Below are 22,645 nucleotides of genomic sequence, written 5' to 3'. Positions count from 1 at the left end.
TGTTTTTCTATATTATCTATTATTATTTCTTCACGATTATTCACACATAATGTATTATTAGTAGTAGCTGACCTATTAGATAGAGTTCTGACAAAGTTTGCCACCATAATTCGAGTCAATCGGAAACAGTCCCTACACTTTTCTGGCTCTTCTTTGGCCGTAATGATTTTTGAGTCACGACAACTTTGAATTTACTAATACACCCTTATATATATATATATATATATCTTAGGGTGCGGTTTCTATAAGGTTGCAACCTTAAACAATCCAATTCAGGCACGCCTTAAAATTTTATCATAACATGCAATTTTGTTGTAAACAATTCTTAGTATTATCTTAAAATCTATTTTCATACCTAATTAAAAAAAATTTAAATTCCAAAAATAGTTAAAATTAAATAGATCTATAAATATATGAAAATCTTGAAAATAGATGATCTAAATAATATGTTGCATGATGCACTATTTTCGGGAATAAAAAACTTTTTTTTTTTTCATATTCATACATCTCGATGTCGAGATGATCGATTTGAGTGTTTTTTCAACATTAAAATAACATTTTCGCTAGATTTTTAATGTGCATATATGATTCTACATTTTAAAGTTGCAACCTTATATAAATTTTTCACACACATATAGATATTACGATCTCTCTTTATGTTATGGGATTATATACAATGAGACCATATACCTTTTGTACATTGAGGCCACAATTACTTGCAACCATTTGATGTGAATCTTGTAACTTAGGTCTGTTATAAAATTCGAGAAAATTTCTTTTGAACTTTGAGCTTGGTCGATGAAATAAATGCAGCCACCCGATTTGACATCCAATGGTCAAGGTTAATTGTGATCACCTTATGCAAAAGGTAAACGGTCTTGTTATATACTTTCTCGTTGTTAATAACTCTAATAATATATTATTAATAGTTGGGTGCAGTTAGTATAGAGCCGAGGCTCTAAACAATCAAAGTAGAGCCCACTTTCAAATAGTATCGAGAAATATGGTTTCAATATTGGAAATCTTTGTGATAGCCTTAAAATATATTTTCATCTTTAATTATAAAATTTAAAGCTTAAAAAATACTATATATCGAGTAGATCTATGAACAATTTAAAATTGACGGTCCTAAAATGTGTTACAAGATGCACTTTTTCCAAAACTTGAAATCCATTTTTTTTCTCATGTTCATGCATCTTGATGTCGAGATGATCAATTTGGGTATATTTGGGCATCAAAAACCTCTTCTAGTATAATTTTTGAGGTACGCTCTAATTTGATTGTTAAGAGCCTAGGATCTATATAAACTTTTCCCATAATAGTTATATGCTGAAATAATAACTCATACATCAATTTCAAAAGGACGAGATTCAAGGGAAGGGTGTGAAACATAGAAAGAGACATGGATCATTACGAGAGAGAGAGAGAGAGAGAGAGAGAGAGAGAGAGAGAGAGAGAGAGAGAAATATTGAACCATTGGTTCTAAATGTTGAGAGGGAGAGATGGCTCATTAGAAAAAGAGAGAAACAAAGGATATTAGTAAACCATTGGTCGTGATTGTAGAGAGATGGCTCATTGGCAATCCTTTGGAGAGAGATGGCTCATTACCAACGATTTCGGAATGCAACTATCTGCACTAAATAATTTATTAAAATTTTTAGATACAACAAACTAGCTGGAATAGCTCAGTTGGCTAGAGCGTGTGGCTGTTAACCACAAGGTCGGAGGTTCGAGCCCTCCTTCTAGCGTATATTCCTATTTTTTAATATGCGGCTGGAGGTTCGAGCCCTCCTTCTAGCGTATTTTCCTATTTTTTCGAGCCCTCCTTCTAGCGTATTTTCCTATTTTTTCGAGCCCTCCTTCTAGCGTATTTTCCTATTTTTTCGAGCCCTCCTTCTAGCGTATTTTCCTATTTTTTCGAGCCCTCCTTCTAGCGTATATTCCTATTTTTTAATATGCGGCTGGAGGTTCGAGCCCTCCTTCTAGCGTATTTTCCTATTTTTTAATATGCGGCTGGCTCTCTTTTATAATATTTTAATTTAATGTGCTGCTCTTTTTTATGATTTTTTTTAAATAATATTTTAATGTTTGTTTTTTTTTTAATAATATTTTTTAGGGAAAATTATGTGAATATCCGTATTAGTATATGATATTACCAAAAAAATTGAATACTTTTCGCTATTACTCGTATATCCGATATTACTTCCTTTTTTTAATATGCGGCTCTCTTTTAATTTAATGCGCAGCTCTCTTTTAATTTAATGCGCGGCTCTCTTTTATAATATTTTAATTTAACGTTTGGCTCTCTTTTATGATTTTTTTAATAATATTTTAATGTGTGGTTTTTTTTTATAATATGTTTTTAGGGAAATTATGTGAATATCCGTAGTAATATCCGATATCACCAAAAAAATTGAATACTTTTCGTTATTACTTGTATATCCATTTTTTGGGATTTTATAACAATTTAAATAAAAAAAAACAAAACCAGGACAATTTCGATTTTTGAAAAACTAAAAACTTTAAATTTTCAAGTTTTCAAAAACCAAAAACTTTAAAATTTCGGGTTTTCAGAAAACGAAATTTTCTAGAACATTTTTTTTTTTTTAACAATGTTACTAAAACTTTATTAATCAGTCAAAGGTTACAGTCAATCAAAAAGGGAAAAGATATGAAATAAACAAATTCTGCATAGACACCTCTCGTTTTGCCAATCCATCGGCAATGTCATTAGCCTCCCTATATACATGTTGAAATGAGATTTGGAGACCCTCACACATATCCATAATATTTAGCCATTTCCTCCTCAAGTTCCATAGTGGTCTGGATATTTTATTGCACCAATTTATCACATTCAAATAAGAGCAATGATTCAATACATTGGTTGTATCATAGTATAATGCAACGACACTTTTAGAAAATCATGTTTGTGGTATTTGTATGACCCCAAATTTTGCACATACACTCTCTTCATCTCAATAATCAATCTGCAAAAAAAAAAAAAGGTTAAATTTGAACCTTAGATATGGTCGATATGGTCAAAATGAGTCATCTCTGACGACGAATCTAGATCATTTATTTTGTGAATTTCAAGATCTTAGCCTCTATAAACTCAAAATCATTTTTTTTTCTTCTTTAACATTGTTCATCTAATGATAATAAAGCCATCCAAAAAAATTGGAAATCAAAAAATCTTTCTAAGGCCTAGATCTAAGCATCTCACCAAAATGAATGGCCTTTGTTAATTGGGCTAAAAAAATACTTTCTAGGTTGCGTTTTCAATTTTTTATTTTTATTTTATTGTTCATTAGAATGAAAAGAATGTATATTTCAAATTTTGGATCAAACAAATGGCTATAACATGGTTTTTTAACCTTGTTGCATCATATTACTATACAACGGTTGCATGATAGCATTGCTCTTCAGATAATCTCCTTCTACAATACATGGCATTTTGATATTCTTCGGACTCACAATCTGAACTCCGCACTTTAATGCAACCAATTTTGCTTCATTAGCCGTTACCTCCCCACAAGGGCCAGCAAAACAAAAGATCGTCTCTCCAAATGCATCTCGCAAAATTCCTCCAACTCCAGATAAGCATGGGTTTCCTAATGAGTTCCATCGAAGTTAAGTTTGATACTCCCTAGCATGGGTAAGCTCCACCTACCTTTTGGTCTCACTTTCATTACTTTTTGACGCATCAAATTACGAAAATTAATCTCAACATCCGCTTTGATCATTCCAAACCATTACTTTGTCACGGAGAACCAACTCCGAATCGAATGTAGAATCTTTCTTTTAACCAATTCCACCTCGAGAGCTTTGTTATCAAATGTCCTCCTATTGTACTCCATCCAGATCTCACAAAGCATAGTAGCTCTTACCATCTCCCAAATCATCTTGCCCACCATTGGTAGAGAATTCAACTTCATGCTACCCAAAATATTCATCTGACTACTCGGCACCACCATCATATGTCCACCATATTCTCTTCAATAATGGTCTACTCCAACAAATCATATCATGAAACAACAGACTGTACACTGATTTAACTGAGAAAATACCGTCCTTCTCAACCCCTAAAACCAACTCGTCTTCCCTCTCTCTGTGCGGCGTAAACCCATGAATATCCCCAAGAGGCAAAGTATATTGATCAATCACTGGGTTCAAAACTCTGTTGTACCTGCAATTTACAGACCAAATATTTGCATCCCAATCAAAGGTCTAAGATGCCATGATATCTTATTGATTTGTGGCTCCAAATACCAACGGATATGTCGATTTCAAGCAACAATCTCCCACCCACTTACTTTTCCAAAATATATCTTTTTCCCATCACCCAAAATCCACTTACAACCACCAATCATAAAAAACCTGTTTTGAAGAATTCCTTTACATATCGGTGATTTAAGAACATCCTTTCCCCCGCTGCCTATCCAAAGATTATGATGGTCCACTCTAAACTTGGCTATTAATATTTCTTTCCAAAACATCCCATCATGGCTTATTAATCTCCACCACCACTTTGAAAGTAAAGCTTGATTCACATATTTGAGTTTTCTAATTCCCAAACCACCTTCTCTTTTTGGTGTGCAAATCCTCTCCCAACTTACCAAATGATATTTATTGCCAAAATCTCTCGAACCCCATAAAAAGTTACTCATCATCTGTTCAATCTTTTTGGACACTGAACGCGGCATTACTAAATAGGACATCTGGTATATCGGTAAATTCGTCATTGATGACTGAATTAGAGTAACTCTCCCCCCAATGGATTAATGCTTAACTTTCCACAAGTCTAGTTTTGTGTTTACTATTTTTAAAACCCAATCCCACACCGACTTGGGATTCTGCCATCCGAGATTGGCATGCCAAAATAACTAATTGGAAACTTCTTTACTCTACATCCCAAATGAAAAGCCAACCGCTTTAACATTACATCTGAACACTACACCCCCACCAAGGATGTTTTCTCAAAATTGACCTTGAAGCCGAGCACCACTTCACAACAGCACAAGAACCTTCTGATATTAATTATATGTTCCACCTCTGCATAACAAAACATCAAAGTATCATCTACATATTGCAGATGAGTCACTGTCAAAAGAGATGTTTCAGATACCTTAAATCCATAAAATCTTCCTCTCCTCTCTACATTCTTTATCATCAGACTCATAACTTCAGCAACAATTGTGAATAAGAACAGAGAAAGCGGGTCTCTCTGCCTCAATCCCCTTGATGCCTTAAAAAATCCTTTTGGGCTTCCATTAACCATCACTAAAAAATGCGTTGAAGAAATGCACCCTTTTATCCACCTTCTCCATTTTTCCCCAAAACCCATACATCTCAACACCTCCAACAAAACATCCCAATCGACCATGTTGTAAGCTTTTTCCATATCTAATTTAAGCAATACTCCTAGCTTCCTCTGCAACTTTCTCGAATGAACGCATTCTTGTGCAATTAAGACTCCATCTGTGATAATTTTCCCTTTAATGAAGGCCGACTGTGGTTCTGAAATGACCAAATTAAGGACTCCCTTAAGTCTATCAGTCAGTAACTTTGCTAAAACTTTATGCAGACAAGTCAAAAGACTTATAGGTTTGATATCCGACATTCCTTTTATAACCTGCTTTTTTGGGGATCAAAGCAATATAGGTTGAGTTAGCTTTATTCACTGCTCCTTTTGAAAGAAACTCATTAACCATAAACATCAAATTTAGTTTTGTGAGATCCTAAATTTTTTAAAAGAAAACCACTTGAAATCCATCAGGACCTGAGGCTTTATCCCCTGACAAAGCAAACACGACCCTTTTAATTTCCTCATCTGATGCCATACCTTCCAAAGACAAAGCAACCGATCTTGGTAGCACTTTAAATCCTAAATCATTAAAATTATGCTTTATATGTAACTCCTTTGCAAAGACTTTTAAAAAATGTTCCACAAACTTCATCTCCCATTCATCACTCTTATTATCCTCCACCCCTTCAAAACAAATACTTAACACATCATTTTAATGACACCGAGCATTCGAAATGGCATGAAAGAACTTGGTATTCGAATCACCCTTTTTCAACCATCTAACCCTCGATCTTTGCCTCCAATATATTTCTTCTGGACGCAAAAAGTCGTGTAAAGTCGATATAAGCTTACTCTTTTCTTCCTATAAAGCGGTCGTTAGTACTCCTCCATTCTGTACCACACCCTCCACTCCTTCCAAACACATTAAAGTATCCCTGATTTTATTTTGCAGGCAAAAGTGAGTTTTCTTTTTCCATCGGACTAGCATATGCATATGCTTCACACTCAAAAGTTTTTTATGAATGTTGAACCCAAGACAATAGCATTAGTCCATGTCGTCTTTATCATATCAAACACTCCTTCCTCTTCCAACCATGCAAGGTCAAAACGAAAAGGTTTTAGGCCTTCAAGAATTATCATCAGCACTTAGGAAAATCGGAACGTGATCAGATGATAACTAATTGAGAGCATTTGTTTTAGCCAAAGGAAATAATGTTTCCCAATCTTTCGACACCAAAAACCTATCAATTTTACTCATGATAAGGTTCGAAACACTATTATTAAACCAAGTGAAAAATGATCCATTTATAGGGAGATCCATCAATTCGTACCTAACAATAAAATCATTGAATAAATGCATGGTTCTATTCAAATATGCATTAGAAGATATTTCATCCGGCCATCGTATCATATTGAAATCGCCAGGAATACACCATGGCAAATTCACATTCAAAATAACATTAGAAAGTGACTGTAAGAACTCTTCCTTCAACACTTTAACATTCGGCCCATACACCATTTCAAACCAACTACTGAACCTTCAAAAATATTAAAGCAAAAACGATCATATAATTAAAAATTCAGACATTTCATTACAGATGAGTCCCAAACAGTCCAAATACCTCCCGAAGCTCCAATCGCATTTACCCCAACAAAATCTACCGAACCCATACCCCAAATATTTCTAATATCATGAAGGGAAGGACTAGGGAGTTTGTGTCTTGAAGAAGCAAAATGTTAGGTTTGTGATTCTGAAGCAACAATAAGACTTCTCGTTTTCTCTTCGTCGCTCTCAGACCTTTTGCATTCCAACTAATAACCTCATAATCACCAGATGTAACACCATCTTCAGCGAAAGGTGGATCGCCGATAGAGGTGGAATTGTCTGTGTTCACAGAACCTGGGTCTACTTCCCTAAAAAGAATGGCCCCCTCCGATACCCCATTTCTTCTCGCTGCAAGTCTAGAGAATGAACGAGTCGGCTTGACCGCGTTCTCTCCAATAATCATCTTGTTACCATTTTCCTTCTCTTTTGCAGCATTTTGGACAATTGCAGTCACATCACTCTTACCTTTTACCTCATCCACTTTTTCCTCGCCTTTAAAACCTTCATGACTGTAGTAATGGGTACATCTAATATACCCACATCATCTAAAAGACTCTCAATGTCCGCTGCTGAATCCAAGATTTGTGCCAACTCCTCCTCCTTTGTAACTTCGATCTCTCCTACCACAGAATTTTTGACAAGCATCACATCTAAAAGGGGGGATGACTTCCTCCTCTACCCCCTCACCTTGATGAAACTCAAGCCCCCCCCCCGCCCCCCCTTCCTCTACAGCTAATTGCACCTCTACCTCCCCTACCATCTCCAATGGCATATCAACTTCATCATAGTCAGCAACCATCACATTCAAAGAGATTCAGCCTCAAGATGAACATGATTTGCCATGGCCCCTTCTTCCAAAACCATAATGGGCAGCCCTTGGGCCTTTAGAGAAACCCGAGGCTCCCTCTCCTTCTTATGTTGAGTATCTTTCTTGAAAGGGAGGAATCTCTCCACCATGCCTGCAGCCCACTCTTCTCCCAACGCCTTCACCCAACTCTTGTTAGAGACGAGCAAGACTCTTACCACCAATAGGAAGTCTAAGAGAGAGATAATGGGGTTGGCCTTTCTCCTAATTTGCCTTTTTTCTAATTCCAAAAAAGGCAGATTTGACAAGGGCTTGAAAGAACAACACCCAACCACACGAGATAAAAATGTCGTTGCGCCACCCTTCTTAGCCACTATCTGTCACAACCCTGCCCCCTGACCCCTGTCGGAGGGCGACAGATTGCGGGATCGTGACACTATCAAATCCCCTGCCTCCTGAAGAATCTTCGTACCTTCTAAATCATCCACACATCTGTCAATTTCAATTCCCTAGAAATGAGCTCATTTCTCATTATGTCTCTATCTGTCATATAACTGCATTGCCCTTTCTCCACAGTTGTCCTTGTAAAATTATAAAAACTCTTAGAGTCCCGATCAACTCCAAATCCCTTTGAAAATTCTCTTTTCCTAAATAATGCCTTTGACACCTCATTAGTGACCACCTTCTTTTTTGCCACCCAAAACTTTTTTAATTCTAACTTCGCAGATGCAATATTCTCCATCTGATCCATCCGTCCACGTGGAATTGGAAATGCAGCCTCAATTCTGCCTCCCATCATCGATCTTGGTTGATGAGCCTTATCTGCATCATTATCTAATGCACAACTTTGTACTTACCGCGATCTCTCCTAATAGCCATCCAATCATTATCTTCCGATAGTACTTTATAGGAATGTTGCACTTTCTCAGACTTCATTAGCACAATTGGATCTAACTTTTGAACTTTTCGACCTTCAACTTCCGCTCTAGTGAGGAAATTCTCTTACCCCACAAAAATCCTCAACCTGCTTGGATTGGGGGGCAAAGCATTCTGCTCGACTCTAATCCATACATAAGAAGCTTCCTCATTATGGAAATTGCCCATATCTGCCTCCAAAAAATCTCCACATAGAGTACCTAACTTACGAAACACACTTAAATGCCAAGCATATAAAGGTACTCCAAAAAATTTGATCCAGCATATGTTTTTTTGAAAAAAAGAAAAATGTACATAAAAACTCCATAAGTTAATGATCAAAGTGTATATCATCGTACTAATTGCCCTTTTAACCTCCTCAACATTCATCAACACGAAAGCACATCTATCAGTTATACACTCGAAAGATGAGACAAATCCCCACAGCGCCTAGCCCAGTAAAGTTCAAAAAGATCATTTGAGGATGGGCTAAAGCATCCCACAACCGTCGATTTTGCAACTCTCACGCTTTCCTCCAGCCCATTCAAACCAACCAGAAGCAAATCACGATCCCGAAGTCCTCCATCATCTCCATCCTCTTCCTCCATGGATTTTGCAGCCCTAACACACACTTAAAGTCCCCTACGATTTACCCCAAAAAAAAATCACAATATCCCATCTCTCTCTCTAAAACTCCCTATCCTTTCTGCTATTGATCACATAAAGTGCCTAAAGGCCCCTTCGTCTCTCTCATCAAAGCTTTGAAGAGGAAACGTGCACCCAAGGTGCCTCTCTCTAGAAACCTTGTTGTTTCTCTCTCTAAAACAGAGACCAAAACCTAAGCCCAACCCTGGTTTCTCTCTAAACTTGGGTTTTTGCATACCCTCTACAAAAGGACTCTAAACCCAATCCTTGCTTATCTCTCTAGAATTGGATACCTGCAAGCCCTTTAAAAACCCATTAATCTTTGGAGGCAATGAAACCCTTATGTCTTCTCTTTCTCCCTCTTCTGGCTCTCCAAAAAAATCCACTCGAAGAGGCTTTTGATTTGATAATCATGAATTTGGGCTTCTCTTTCTCTTCTCTTCTCGCTCTCCCAAATTACATAATCATGTAGAGCTGCCTTCTAGAGAGATGTAGCATCATCTTCTAACCACTCAAGCCTAAGCCTGAACCCTAATAATTTGTACGAAGATCCAGATTATTGCAGCCTCGAAACGCTCCGAAATTGACAAGGTTTTCCCCAAAACTCCACTGTGAAAACCAGATCCCCTTATCGACAATTTCGTCACCCACAATTGCTGCAATTCCTTACTCGCTTGAGGCTCAAGATCCGGCTACCACCATTGTGTTCAAAATTGCCCACCAGTTCGAGTCACAACAGGGGCTCAAACCAGTGGCCATGATGATCCTTCACAAATACTAGTTCAGGAAGAAGTCACAAACTGTTGTGGCTGTGAAAACTGAAAAACCCATGTCTAATTTCTTGAACTTGCTTTGTTTCCTCTATGCATGTTGACAACTTCTATCCACTCACAAATTGTTGTAAAACCTCCCCATTTTCATTCCATTCACATTTGTAGTTTGTTGAACCTTTAAATCGAAGAAAGCATGGCATTCTTCATCGTTACACTCCTACTTTCTCTCTCTTATGCGATGGCCTCTGATCGATGCGTCCATCGATCAAAGGTTGCCTATTATTCCTCCCCTTCTGCCATTCCAGGTATAATTTCACAATTCTATTGTTTTTCTTCCTGTAATCGTCATTTTATGTGAATTTTTTTATGGGTTTTTGAGGCTTCATGGCATTGGCTTTGGGTACGTTGTTGTTGCTAGCTCTGCTTTGTAGCGAAAAGGAATTGATTGTGGCGCTTGTTTTCAGGTGCTTGCTCTACTATTTTCTCTTTCTAGGATTTTCTTGTTCTCTTTCTTTTCTCTTTCTAGATTTTTTAATTGGGTTTGGGAGTAAGAAGATTAGGTGCACAGATTGGTCTGTATAGCAAAGTGGGATCACATGTTATCGTCACATACTTAAAGAAATTAGGTTTTTGAATAATGTGAAATTTAAAATTTTTGGTTTTTCAAAAATCATAAAAAATAGGTAATTTCATCTTTTTTTAAAAAAAAAGTTATTACAAAGTTCAAATAAAATTTTAACTTTTTTATTGAATATTTAAAAATTACTTTTCTTTTTGGAGATCTTGCCATGCATGGGCCATTTGTAATGGTGTTAAATCTTAAAATGTGAATTTTTTGGGCTCATCATAATACCATTGTATTTTCTGGTAACAGTAGTAAGTTTGAGGCGTTTATAATTTGGTAACAAAATAAGGGTGTTAAAATCAGTTCCAATTTTATTGATCTACTATCATAGTAATCAAGGTATTTGTGATGTTATTACTTGAATTGTAGATTATATGATATTTAGTTTTTATTTTTCCTTTCATTATGCGCACACTTGAAATTGTTTTCCAAAGAAAGAGGCAATTATCCAATTTGTTATAGGATAATCTGCAAAGACCATTTATCTTTTATACATAGATGTTGCAAGTATTCTTGTCCCTTAAATTTTAAAATTGGTGGTTGTAAGAATTTCATTCAACTGACACACAGTTTTAAAAATTAAATAAATTTTTGGACTTCATGACTCAACCCAAGCCATCCAATTTAACATCTAATAAGTGGGAATAGTTGTAACCTCCATTATCAAAAGATAAATGGTCTCTTTGTAGACAATCTCATTTGTTATTGAGGTCATTCCAGCATGCTTTCAATCCAAAGATTCTCATTTTTATTGGCTACTACACAATTGGTAAACACAGTTTTGCTTTTCGCTTCATGTTTAATGTGCCACTGAAATAATTCAAAAAATTGTAAAATTTGACATTACGCTTCATGTTTAATGTGCCACTGAAATAATTCAGAAAATTGTAAAATTTGACATTAATATATGTTTAACCATGAGGCTCCTAACTGCATATGTTGATTCTCATTTACCACAATGCTGATAGTTATCTTTTGCCAATTGAAAATACTGCGTGCATATATAACACACGAAAGTGTGAGATTGCATTTAATTTTGGCAAATAGTATATCCAAGCTTGGACCTTTTGCTGACTAGCAATGCAAGGCCCAATTTTGTACTGCCTTACCTTTCATCTAGTGTTCCCTCGCCAAGGGTTGTATAAGATGTGTTTATGTGAAACCTCTTTTGATTATTTAATAAAACAGGTAGGGGGCGAAGGTTACCATACTAAAAAATTTCTATGACAATCAAAGTAAAACATACCTTTAAATAGTGTCGAGAAATGTGGTTTCAATACGAGAAATCTTTGTGATAGCTTTAACATATATTTTCATCTCTAATTTAAACTTCAAAAATAGTGTAGATCAAGTAGATCTATGGAAACTTGAAAGTCTTGAAAATTGACGGTTCAAAAATACAATACAAGTTGCACTATTTTCAAAACTTGAAATCCATTTTTTTCCTCATGTCTATGCATCTTGAGGTCGTGATAATCAATTTGAAGGTTTTTGAGCATCTAACCAACATCTTCTAGACAACGTTTTCACGTGCACCTTAATTTGATTGTTTAGAGCATTGTACTTCCATAAACTTTTTCCTTAACAAAATGATGCTTTGTTGTTATATTTGTTCACACAATATATATTGGAAATATTTGGTAATTGATGATATTGATTAATTATTTTCGATTAATCTCAATCTTATATATTAAAATTTTTAATAAATGAGAGGATATCTTGTCTAGTTATATATTTCTGATATTATTATTACTGGCATTTTGTATTTGTAATCTTGTTACTTCATAAAGGGGTCATCATTTGTTGTGACGGTAAAAGGCACAGGTAGCCGCAAGAGCGGGTTCAAGTCCTAAGAGCAGCCACTTTATGTATAAAATAATAAAAGTTAGGACTGTTTTCAGCTCACCCCTTCCAAGACTCTACGTAAGCGGGTGCAGCACCGGATTATGGCGCTCTGATTGTTACTTCATAAATAAGAGATTTTGAAACATGGCAAAGAAAGAGAGAAGTATGAAATAAGATACAACCTTCATGTGTTCCGATAAAAATATTTATTTCCATCAATTTAATTCTGATTTCCTATCCTTATCAATTATTGGTTTTCTTTTTAAACCTTGTGAAAATGCTTGAAGCTAGTCGAATTACATGCATTGTACGTAAAATTGATCGGTAGAACAGTGATCAAATATTCAATAACCAAAGCGATCTATTATGCAATAGTTAGATGTTAGAGACCTATGAGGCAACAATTTAATGTTAGATCGTAAAAAGTACAAAAATTATTTTCTTCAATTATTATATGTTACAAACTTTTTAAAACAAGCCATAGAAGTTTTTTTATTTTCGTGTTAAAAGATCATTTAATAGGAATACTGATTTGTGTTTTGCTTATCAAAAAGAAAGAGGTGGCTTATATGTGTTGCATGAAAACTTCACAAATTTAAAATTATATAATAAAAAGAGAAAGGTTTCTATACTTCCCCTACAGCATAGAAGATCTATGCTTCCCCTACCATCCAGCCGTCCAATTTTGATCAAAAGAGCTACTCACCGTTTGAGCTTAGATCCGATGTCTCAAAGTATTTTATTTTAAATTTTTTTATAAAAATTTTATGAATATGAAATTTGGTATGTCCCATCCTCTCATTGGATCTCAACTATAAAAAATATTAAAAATAAATTTTCGATAAAATATAATAATCAAAATACCCCTTAAAATTGGGGCAATCTTAGCCCTCCATTCAAAATAAAAAATAAAATAGTGTAGAGATGTGACATTGTAATTGGGGCAATTTTAGCCCTCCAGACAGTTGGACAAAGAGGAATTATATAAATTTTATGTTGTAGGGAAAGCATAGAAAGCTTGCCCTAATAAAAACAATTGAAAAGCTACTCTTATGGGGCACAAACTTTCTTCAAGAATATACTATTTTATACTGTAAAAATCCTTAAGAAATATGTTAATGTGCAATGGAAATCTAAATAATTTAAAATCATAAATTTAAAATAGGGTGTGGTTTGCATAAAGTTGAGGCTCTAAACAATCAATGTAAAGCTCACCATCAAACAATGTCAAGAAATGTGGTTTCAATATTGGAAATCTTTGTGATAACCTTAAAATATATTTTTATCTTTAATTATAAAATTTAAAGATTCAAAAATAGTGTAGATTGAGCAGATCTGTGAAGACTTGAAAATACTAAAAATTGTCGATCCAAAAATGTGCTACAAGATGCATTATTTTCAAAACTTGAAATCCATTTTTTACTCATGTACATGCTTTTTGATATGGAGATGATCAATTTGAGAATATTTGGGCAACAAAACAATCTCATCTAATAAAATTTTTGAGGCAGGCTCTAATTTGATTGTTTAGAGCCTCTGCTCTATATAAACCTTCTCTTTTAAAATATGAAAGATTTTAAAAATTATTTTTTATTTTAAACTTATGATTAGGCAAAAATGTTTAAAAATATGGGAAAGTAAAAGTAGAATGGAAATAAAAAATTAATAAAAAACTTAGCCATAAACTATTTCTTTAAGCCACGCCACATTATCTAGTGCAATTGCTAGTGGGCGAACATGCTTCCTCTCTCTTGTAGCTATAGTTCAAAATCTTCTTACGACAAGGAGGCAGAACTCCCCTCAGCCCAGAAAGGAGCATCTACATCCCTCTTGAAGTGAGGGTTCGGTCAGTCGAGGGAACAACCATAACGTTCCTCTCCAAAATAGAACAACTATCCGGAGCCCTTCTAAGTGACCTATAGAACAACACCCGACCCACTACTTCAGCGCTTACTCGGCTCGTAGAAAACTCCTTGCCATTGTTGAAAGCGAAGTTAACAAAAGAAACTTGTTCTAGGGAAGGGCACAAGCGGTGAGTGGCTTTAGAAAAAAAGTCCCTTTTGTTCCTGTAGCAGGCACTTGGCACTTGTGATAGTAAGTTTTGGTTAGCGGGTGCAGGTCAGGCGCCATAGAAAAAACGACTGCTGTAGCGTAAGTGAAGCAATTGATTAAGTATGTTAAGCCTAAAATTACGCACTTAAAATTTTTAATTTTCAAAAAATTGAAAGAAAATAAAATTAGTGTCCAGATTTTTTCCTATTTCCTATAATAAATAAAGAAGTGAAATTTATTTCAGAGATTAAAAAATTTAAATTCACAATTTAAGAATTTAAATATTACAATCTAGTTTAGTATTTGTTAGTTTTCATAAAGTAACCAAAAAGAAATAACGAAATTTAAAAAATGTTCAAAGCACTTAGTTTAGTATTTGTTAGTTTTCATAAAGTAACCAAAAAGAAATAACAAAATTTAAAAAATGTTCAAAGCACTCATAAAATTTTCATGAAAATTTTGAAATTCATAATTAAATGAAAAAACATACAAAAAAAAAGAAAAAGTTACCAAATCACGCTTGTTGTTGATGAAACATTAGTATTGATACAGTTTATTCAAAATTATATTAGTTTATATGATTTTTATGAGTTGTCATATCATATACTCAAAAGAAAATATTTTCACAATAAGATTGTGAACCAAAAAAATGTATAGAATAGTTGATTGTGAAATTCAAATAAAATATCTATATGCCTTCACATGGTAAGTTTTTTCATTCTACTATAGACATGAAGTAGTAGCATTTCAACTTTTAATGAAAAATATAACAACTTCTGTGAGAAGATGAATATGATTTATCCTAGGAAATGTCTGCCTCATTCATGTGCGTCAAGCCCTAATCCTCTGCCTCATCTCCAAGGGGACAACATGCAACAGACAGCATTCAACTTTGCTTAGAGAAAGGTCAAAAGGCATCCTATCTTCAACAAGCAGATGTGAGCATAGTCAATGATAGACTCCCCACCCTCTGATTTCACACTTAAAGCCTTGAGCTCTGATTGAATACTTTCACCTCCTCTACAGCACAGTACTTAGTTTAGCCATCTTCTGTATTTATAAACTCAAAGAAAGTCTGTTCCATATCATAAAGTAAGCTACAGTTTACATTTGAATCAGTCATTCCATTCCTATTGCTTCTTATGTAATCTAAGATGATTTCTGTGACTGTATTGAATTCATAAGGAACTGCACCATTTGACTGTATTGAATTCATAAGGAACTGCACCATTTTTGTGTCCCCTATACACAACTAGGGGCAATCAAATATAAAGTACTGTAAGACACCCTAGGTGTGGTATATGAAAGTTAAAAACAATAATTTATGTAGCCATTTCTTTAGGCAGAGAATTTATTTAGGCACCTTGGAGTTCTATACCATTTCTTTAGGCAGAGAATTTATGTAGCCAAAAACAAAAAGAACAGAAGAAGTTAAACCAAGTCATGTCCAAATCAAACACAAACAATTCATGCATCCCTTTATGTCCTCCAAATTCCCCCGTCTCCAAGTGAATTTGTTCTGTAAAACAGAGGCAGCTTCTCACTATGATAGGACAACACAGCTTCCTTCTCACTATCATCTATATGCAACAAGACCTGAGTTATATCTGGTTCATATCCCATACACTTCAATCTTTGGTGCATCTCATCCAACTTCAAGTAAATTTCCTCAGTTCGAGGATGAGATCCATCTCTGACAATGAACTCATGTATCACACCAACATGATTGATCAGACTACGACCTGGGTCCTTTCTCACCCCTCTCCATCTCATGCTTTTTCTCACCTTCGCCATATCATCCCATCGACCAGCGGCGGCTGCATATATATTAGAGAGAAATACATACCAACCAGTTGCATTTGGATCTAACTCCATCACACGCTTAGCTGCATACTCACCAATCTCAATGTTTCCATGTTTTCTGCACCCACCAAGTAGAATCACCCAAATTACCTCATTTGATCGCAGAGAAATCCTCTCTATGACACCCTTTGCCTCTTCTAAATGACCAGATCGACTTAACATGTCAACAATGCAACCATAATGTTGAATGGTCGGTATGATGCCATATTCATGGGTTATGAGCTCGAAATACAAGCGACCCTCATGGACCATACCGGCATGGCTACATGCATTCAACACACCAGGAATGTAAGAGCATGAGGTCTCACATACTTTGCATTTCTTTGAATAATTCGAGAGCATGATTGGCTAGACCATGCATTGCTCGCCCGATGATAATTGCTGTCCAATGGCCGACCCTCCTTTCAGGTAACGTCTGTAAAACCTCGAGGGCAATCTCAATGCTCCCACACTTTGAGTACATGTCTATGAGTGAAGTAGCAAGAACCCCACTGATTTGAAAACCTAACCTACCCATATATGTTTTTGATAGTGTCACTGGGCCCTCCAATTTTAGAGTTTTAGAGTTTTAGAGTGTTACAATTTACATTGCTGGCAATCATGAAGCCTACTCTCATTATTTTCCTCTAAGGATGAAATGGTTGCTCTTCTCTCAGTGCCACAAATGCATAGGATGAAAGAGCCTAATGTTTCATGAAGTGTATTCCCCAGGGTATTATTTGTTAACTTGAAGTGATTTTATGCTTTTCTTTATATAATATTGTCTTGATTGTTCTTGAGCTCTAAAATTATAAAACCAATTTGCTAAACCTGTTGAAATTATTTTGCTTCTAATAATACTGATTATTGATGCAGGGAAAGGAAAATTATCCCTCAAGGTTGAACGTTTTCTGAATAAGAAGGCTTATGTAGGTGCTGCTAAGCTTCGTTTGCTTGAGTGTTTGTGACTTCCAGAGGAACATATGCAATGGTTTACATCAAATGAGCATGAAAGCCACAATCAGGTGGTGCCAATGTGGACCGTTGTGAGTTTTAAGAGGATGAATTATCTGTCCAACCAATATTTGGTGAGATATCCAAATGATGTTGGTTCCTAGCTTTGAATTTCAGTTCTGAAAAGTTTTTTTCAAAGTTTCGTATTATTCATATCAACCGTTAGAAGGATCCTTCCCCTTCTGGATAGTTCAGTTCTTCAGCTCCCAAGGATGGTAAACTCCCTGATAGTTAATGGTACTACTCGAGTTCATTCTCCCAATTCATTGCTTTGACAATTCTAGCTTCAAAACGTCAAACCATTAAAGTGCCACCTGCTTTCATATGTGATACTAGTTTTATAACAATTACAAAACTGCCATTGGTTTTTGTTCTGTTAAAAGTATCAGAAAGTATTTGAAAATGCCATATTTGTTATGTCTAGGAGGGGGCAGTTGCTGGTGATTTTGCCTTCTGAAGTAATCTAAAACTCTTAGTGGTTTGACATGGAGATGGAGGCCTTGGAGAGTGGGTCTTCTTGGAGTTAAACCTGAGAGGAGGAAGGGAGGATTTTCATTTTCAAATACATGGAATGTGACTACTGAAGATATAGCCATGTTGACAAGACACTTGACTCATGCAGTGTTTAATACTTGGAATGAGGCTTTTCTAACTGGCAAGAAAAATGATGGGAGATTTTCCTGGATCAAATGCTGGGTTGCGTTCAAATTCATCTGCATAGCCATGGTTTAGGCTAGTTTGTGTCTATAACTGTTTTTCGGGTTAAGTTGGCTGGTCAAGTCTAATTTTCACATTAACAGGAGAAAGAAATGGTAGAAAATAAGAGATAATAGACTTGTAAACATGTTATGTGCAATTATTTCAAATTACTTGTATCCTGATTTGAGCAGTGGACTTCTTGATTTATAGGAAAACAGAATTGCCATATAAATGTATATCATTTGCTAACAAATTTTTCTTTATAAAAGGTTCCTCAAATATTCTTTGGGAGATTATGTTAAATCTATACTGTGTGACTCAATTCTGGTTTGTTCAGGGACGTGACAGTTTCCTAGTTGCATTTACTCCTACCAGATGGATATTTGGAAAAGGGAAAGGAAGAAGTCCAATGGGAAATTATACAGGATAAAACCTTGAAAAGCATGTCTCAGTTATACTTCTCACCAATAGTACATTCTAGTCAAGCCAGTGAGCCAATAAATATTGAGTTTATTGTTACCCACGCAAGCAAGCATAACACTTGAAACCATGAACACTGCATTCCTGTTGGAGGACTATGTTTGTAATCGATGATGATTCATTGTAAATAGTTTTGGGAAAAAGCAACTAATTCCAATGGTACCAGTCGTGGATAGTCAGCAATGTTACATGAACGCAAATATGAGGGACATATTTAAATATGGAAAAGTCTTTCCAATGCCTATAGGCAAAAATGAATAGTGATTTCGTCTACTCTCATCACCGTCCAAATTTTATCGCTCGGTCGCGATTGTCTGGTAGTATTTTATTTTTCATTTTTTTTCTACAGATCGGAATGACCTGAAATTTGGAAGGTATGTAAATCTTATCAAAGCGCATCTAATAAAAATATAAAAACAATTATCCGTAAAAAGTAAATTGATCAAAATACCCCCGAAACTTTTTGGGGGTATTTTAGTCAACTGTTTTCATGTAAAATATTGTTTTTTTAATTTTTGAAGATTCCCTTATTTTTGATGAATATACAATTCAACTTTCAAGTCATTTCGATTTGTAGAAAAAAAATGAAACACTACCGGACAATCGTAACTGCACGATGAACTTTGAACGGTAATTAGGGTAGGCGAAATCACTGTTCATTTGTTCATTTTCACCTATAGGCGTTGTGTAGTATTTTCCTTTAATATATGTTTAAAGTGTTCACTACTTTGGTTATATTAGCAACTGTGAACCTTCAAGAAAAACAGAAAAAAACAAAGAGTGTTCATAACTTTGGCTTTAAAAGCTAATATGGCAGGAGACATGTCCATGCAAACATCAATTCGGATACAATTATAAGGCTTATTCAAAACATACCATATATGTTTTGTTTTTTTTTTTTTTTCCCAAAGGGTAGAGCAAGAGATTGTGGGGCTCACATTGAGGGGGTCCCAAGATCTAGTTCATCTATGACCTCTTCATATACTTTATTCACCTTCCCTTTGGCATGGTGCTTGATATTCTAACTCAAAATTATCAAGACCTTATCAAATCAATATTCACTACTAGATAAGAGCACTAAAGCCTGGTCAATTTTTATTGGCACGAAACAGTCATAAAACAGCGAGAGAGAGATCATTCACACATACAAATGGGTTATAAGCAAGAAGATAGAGTTAAGAGCCATCAATTAAAATTGTAATGAAAAATAAATTACAGCCAAAGTTTCTCCATAAATTCAACTTAAATGGAACATAAGAAAACAACCAACTCAAAATTTCGCAGTCACCCGCCAAGCCCAACTCAAACAATCACATTAGATGAGTCTAACCAAGACAAACAACCATATTACATGAGTCTAACTATGAGAACCACCAAACCATGTTGAAAACCATAGTACATGAGTGTCTAACCATAAAAAAACCACCAAACCATATTGAAAACTATGGTGAGTCTTGTTAGGGAAGATGTCTTCATCTTTTTGCACTTGGACATGATTGAGCAAAGCTCGTCTTCTTTTTACCACCTTCCTTTTTGCCTTCTTATCAAAAAGTGGGTTTGGAGGACAGGTAATGACCATGATATAATCCCTCCACACTTGATAACAAACCATTCAACCTCCCACTCTCAATTGAAACACAGCCATCCTATTCCACCACCTCACCATCATCATCACAATTTATTTGTTGTGGTGCTAGTATGATCTCTACCTCCTCTTTCACCATGTCGAAACTAATCAGCTGCATATCATACGGGGGGTTGAAGTTGTAGATGTAGTTGTAACATGTATGTTCAATGGTTTTGAGTTCTAGCGAGCCGTAGATTAGAGCTTTGAAAGACGCTATGTTGTCGAAGAGCACCCATTTTCCGATGGATGTGTCGAAGATACTGTAACTTCCAATAAATGAAAGCACTGCTAACACCTTGAATTTACAATTTTGGGGGTAAAAATGGAATCCAAAAATGACTAGCCCATGAATATGGGGAAGGCAGGTGAATTGGCCTGTTGCAGGGTTGACAATGCACAAGGCACCCCTATTAATTAATATGCAAAGTACGCCAATGCATAAGGCACCCCTATTAATTAATATGCAAAGTACGCCATTGCTGCATTTTATTTTTCTTGGAATCCATGAAGAGGCATGTAGTTCACGGAGTTGCATGAAGTGTTTATGGTGTTTGAGGGAGACGGTGAGAATAAGAGGCTTTATATGTAAGAATGGGTGGAAGAGTGCAAAAGGTTGGAAGAAAGAATGAGAAGTGAGAGTGGAGTTTTAGAAAGCAAGGAGAGGAAAGGAGGCTATACCAAGACTTGGAGGCCCTTTGGAAACTAAGGATGGAAGGTGCCGGCAACTTCACAAGGATTTCTTCTACTAGCTCATCAAGTAAATTGCGAGATAGAAAACCCATCTCTTCACCAAAAAAATGTACGTGTTAATTACAATGAACATAACATGCAAGAGAGAAAAAGGGTAAAAGAGAGAGACCTCGTTAAAGAAAACGGGCCTTCTTCTTTTGCAAGTTCTTCAAAGCCTGAGATAGAGAGAGAGGGGTAAGCAAATATCTGTGAATTTATAAGAGAGAGGATTTGAGGAGTTTGAGATGTTTCGGTTTTACATATTTAGAGAGAGAACTACGAGATATCGTAAAAGACATTATAGAGAGAGAACGGTTCTCATTTATCATTGCATTGATTGGTTAAGGAAGATACTACAAAACGTTTACAGGCACAACAGTGATTTTACCCACTTTCATCATCATTCAAAGTTCATCGCACGGTCACGATTATCTGATAGTATTTTATTTTTATTTTTTTTCTACAAATCAGAATGATCTGAAATTTGGAGCCTGTGTTCATAAAAAATAAAAAATCTATGAAAAATATCAAAAAAATATTCTACATAAAAATATTGACCAAAATACCCCCCAAAAGTTTTGGGAATATTTTGGTCAATTTATTTTTAGTGAATTATTATTTTTATATTTTTTTGTATATTCATCTATTTCGATGAACACAAGCTCCAAATTTCAGGTCATTCCGATTTGTAGAAAAAAAATAAAAAATAAAATACTACTTGACAATCGTGACCGTACGATGAACTTTGGATGATAATGAGGATTGCGAAATCACTATTCATTTTCGCCTATAGGCGTTGGGAAGACTTTTCCTCTATATATATATATATATATATATATATATATATATATATATATATATATATATATATATATATATATATATATATATATATGACGAATTCCTAATTTTAAGTTTTTCTTTTTTGTTTACCTATAATATAACACCTTGACATATTAATACAATATATTTTATGGTGCTACCCCTCATCTTGAAATATATTGCTCCTTTCCGTATTGTTCGCCCACTACCGAATTATCTTTACTAGTTGGATTACATACACTGTACGTACAAATGAAATAATCGATCTTATAAATTGTGTAGCACATCCCTTGGAGAGAATCAATATACATCCGTAAATGTGGAAGGCGTTTAAGTTCTAGAGTAAGAAGAAAATTTTAAAAATAATAATTAGGGTGATAGAGCAAAAATAAAGCCCAAATAAAACAAAACTTAAAAGAATAAGATATACAAACTTGAAAAGAATAAGATATAAAACAAATACAGTATTCATATTTCAACATCACATACGCAAACTTCGTCAATCTCAATAAGAAATATTCATCAAACTAAACATCTGAATTCATGAAAATTTGATATTCAAGAGATTAGTTTTGTGAAAGATGCGCAACAATCACCTATGCAATATAACAATATCCAGGACATAAAATATCAGCTAAGAAACAAAATTCAATACTCTCTAATAGAAGCGATTCAACACATTGGACATAATGTATTTAAGAACCAAAAAAGAAGGTAAAAAAAAGCATAAAAACTGGACCTAAGAGGTGGATGATAATACAACACAACACATGATACATTTATTGTACGATTTATTTTCTTTCTTTTTTTTAATACAAAATAAATCGTACAATAAATCGTATCGTATTGTAAGATTTATTT

At 35.0% G+C, this 22,645-nt stretch overlaps 1 long non-coding RNA gene and 1 other non-coding gene across 4 annotated transcripts; both read left to right on the top strand.

Annotated features, from left to right (window-relative positions):
* Positions 1-1,674: 1,674 nt before the first annotated feature.
* TRNAN-GUU (transfer RNA asparagine (anticodon GUU)) lies at positions 1,675-1,748 on the top strand. The gene has a single exon. It is a non-coding gene; the product is annotated as a tRNA-Asn (tRNA).
* A 5,872-nt stretch (positions 1,749-7,620) lies between these two features.
* Positions 7,621-18,394, top strand: LOC148780021 (uncharacterized). 3 transcript variants are annotated; one of them, XR_016043429.1, is made up of 3 exons: positions 7,621-10,354; positions 17,290-17,501; positions 17,852-18,394. It is a non-coding gene; the product is annotated as an uncharacterized LOC148780021 (long non-coding RNA). The 3 variants fall into 3 exon arrangements; XR_016043427.1 differs by having other exon boundaries at positions 17,290-17,664; XR_016043428.1 differs by lacking the exon at positions 7,621-10,354 and adding an exon at positions 15,213-15,663 and having other exon boundaries at positions 17,290-17,664.
* Positions 18,395-22,645: the final 4,251 nt, after the last annotated feature.

The sequence above is a fragment of the Amborella trichopoda genome, chromosome 10 (assembly GCF_054954075.1).
Source record: "Amborella trichopoda isolate Santa Cruz 75 chromosome 10, AtrichopodaSantaCruz75HAP2 v2.0, whole genome shotgun sequence".
Taxonomy (NCBI): domain Eukaryota; kingdom Viridiplantae; phylum Streptophyta; class Magnoliopsida; order Amborellales; family Amborellaceae; genus Amborella; species Amborella trichopoda.
Note: the sequence above shows the minus strand (reverse complement) of the source record. Positions and strands in the feature narration are given on the sequence as shown.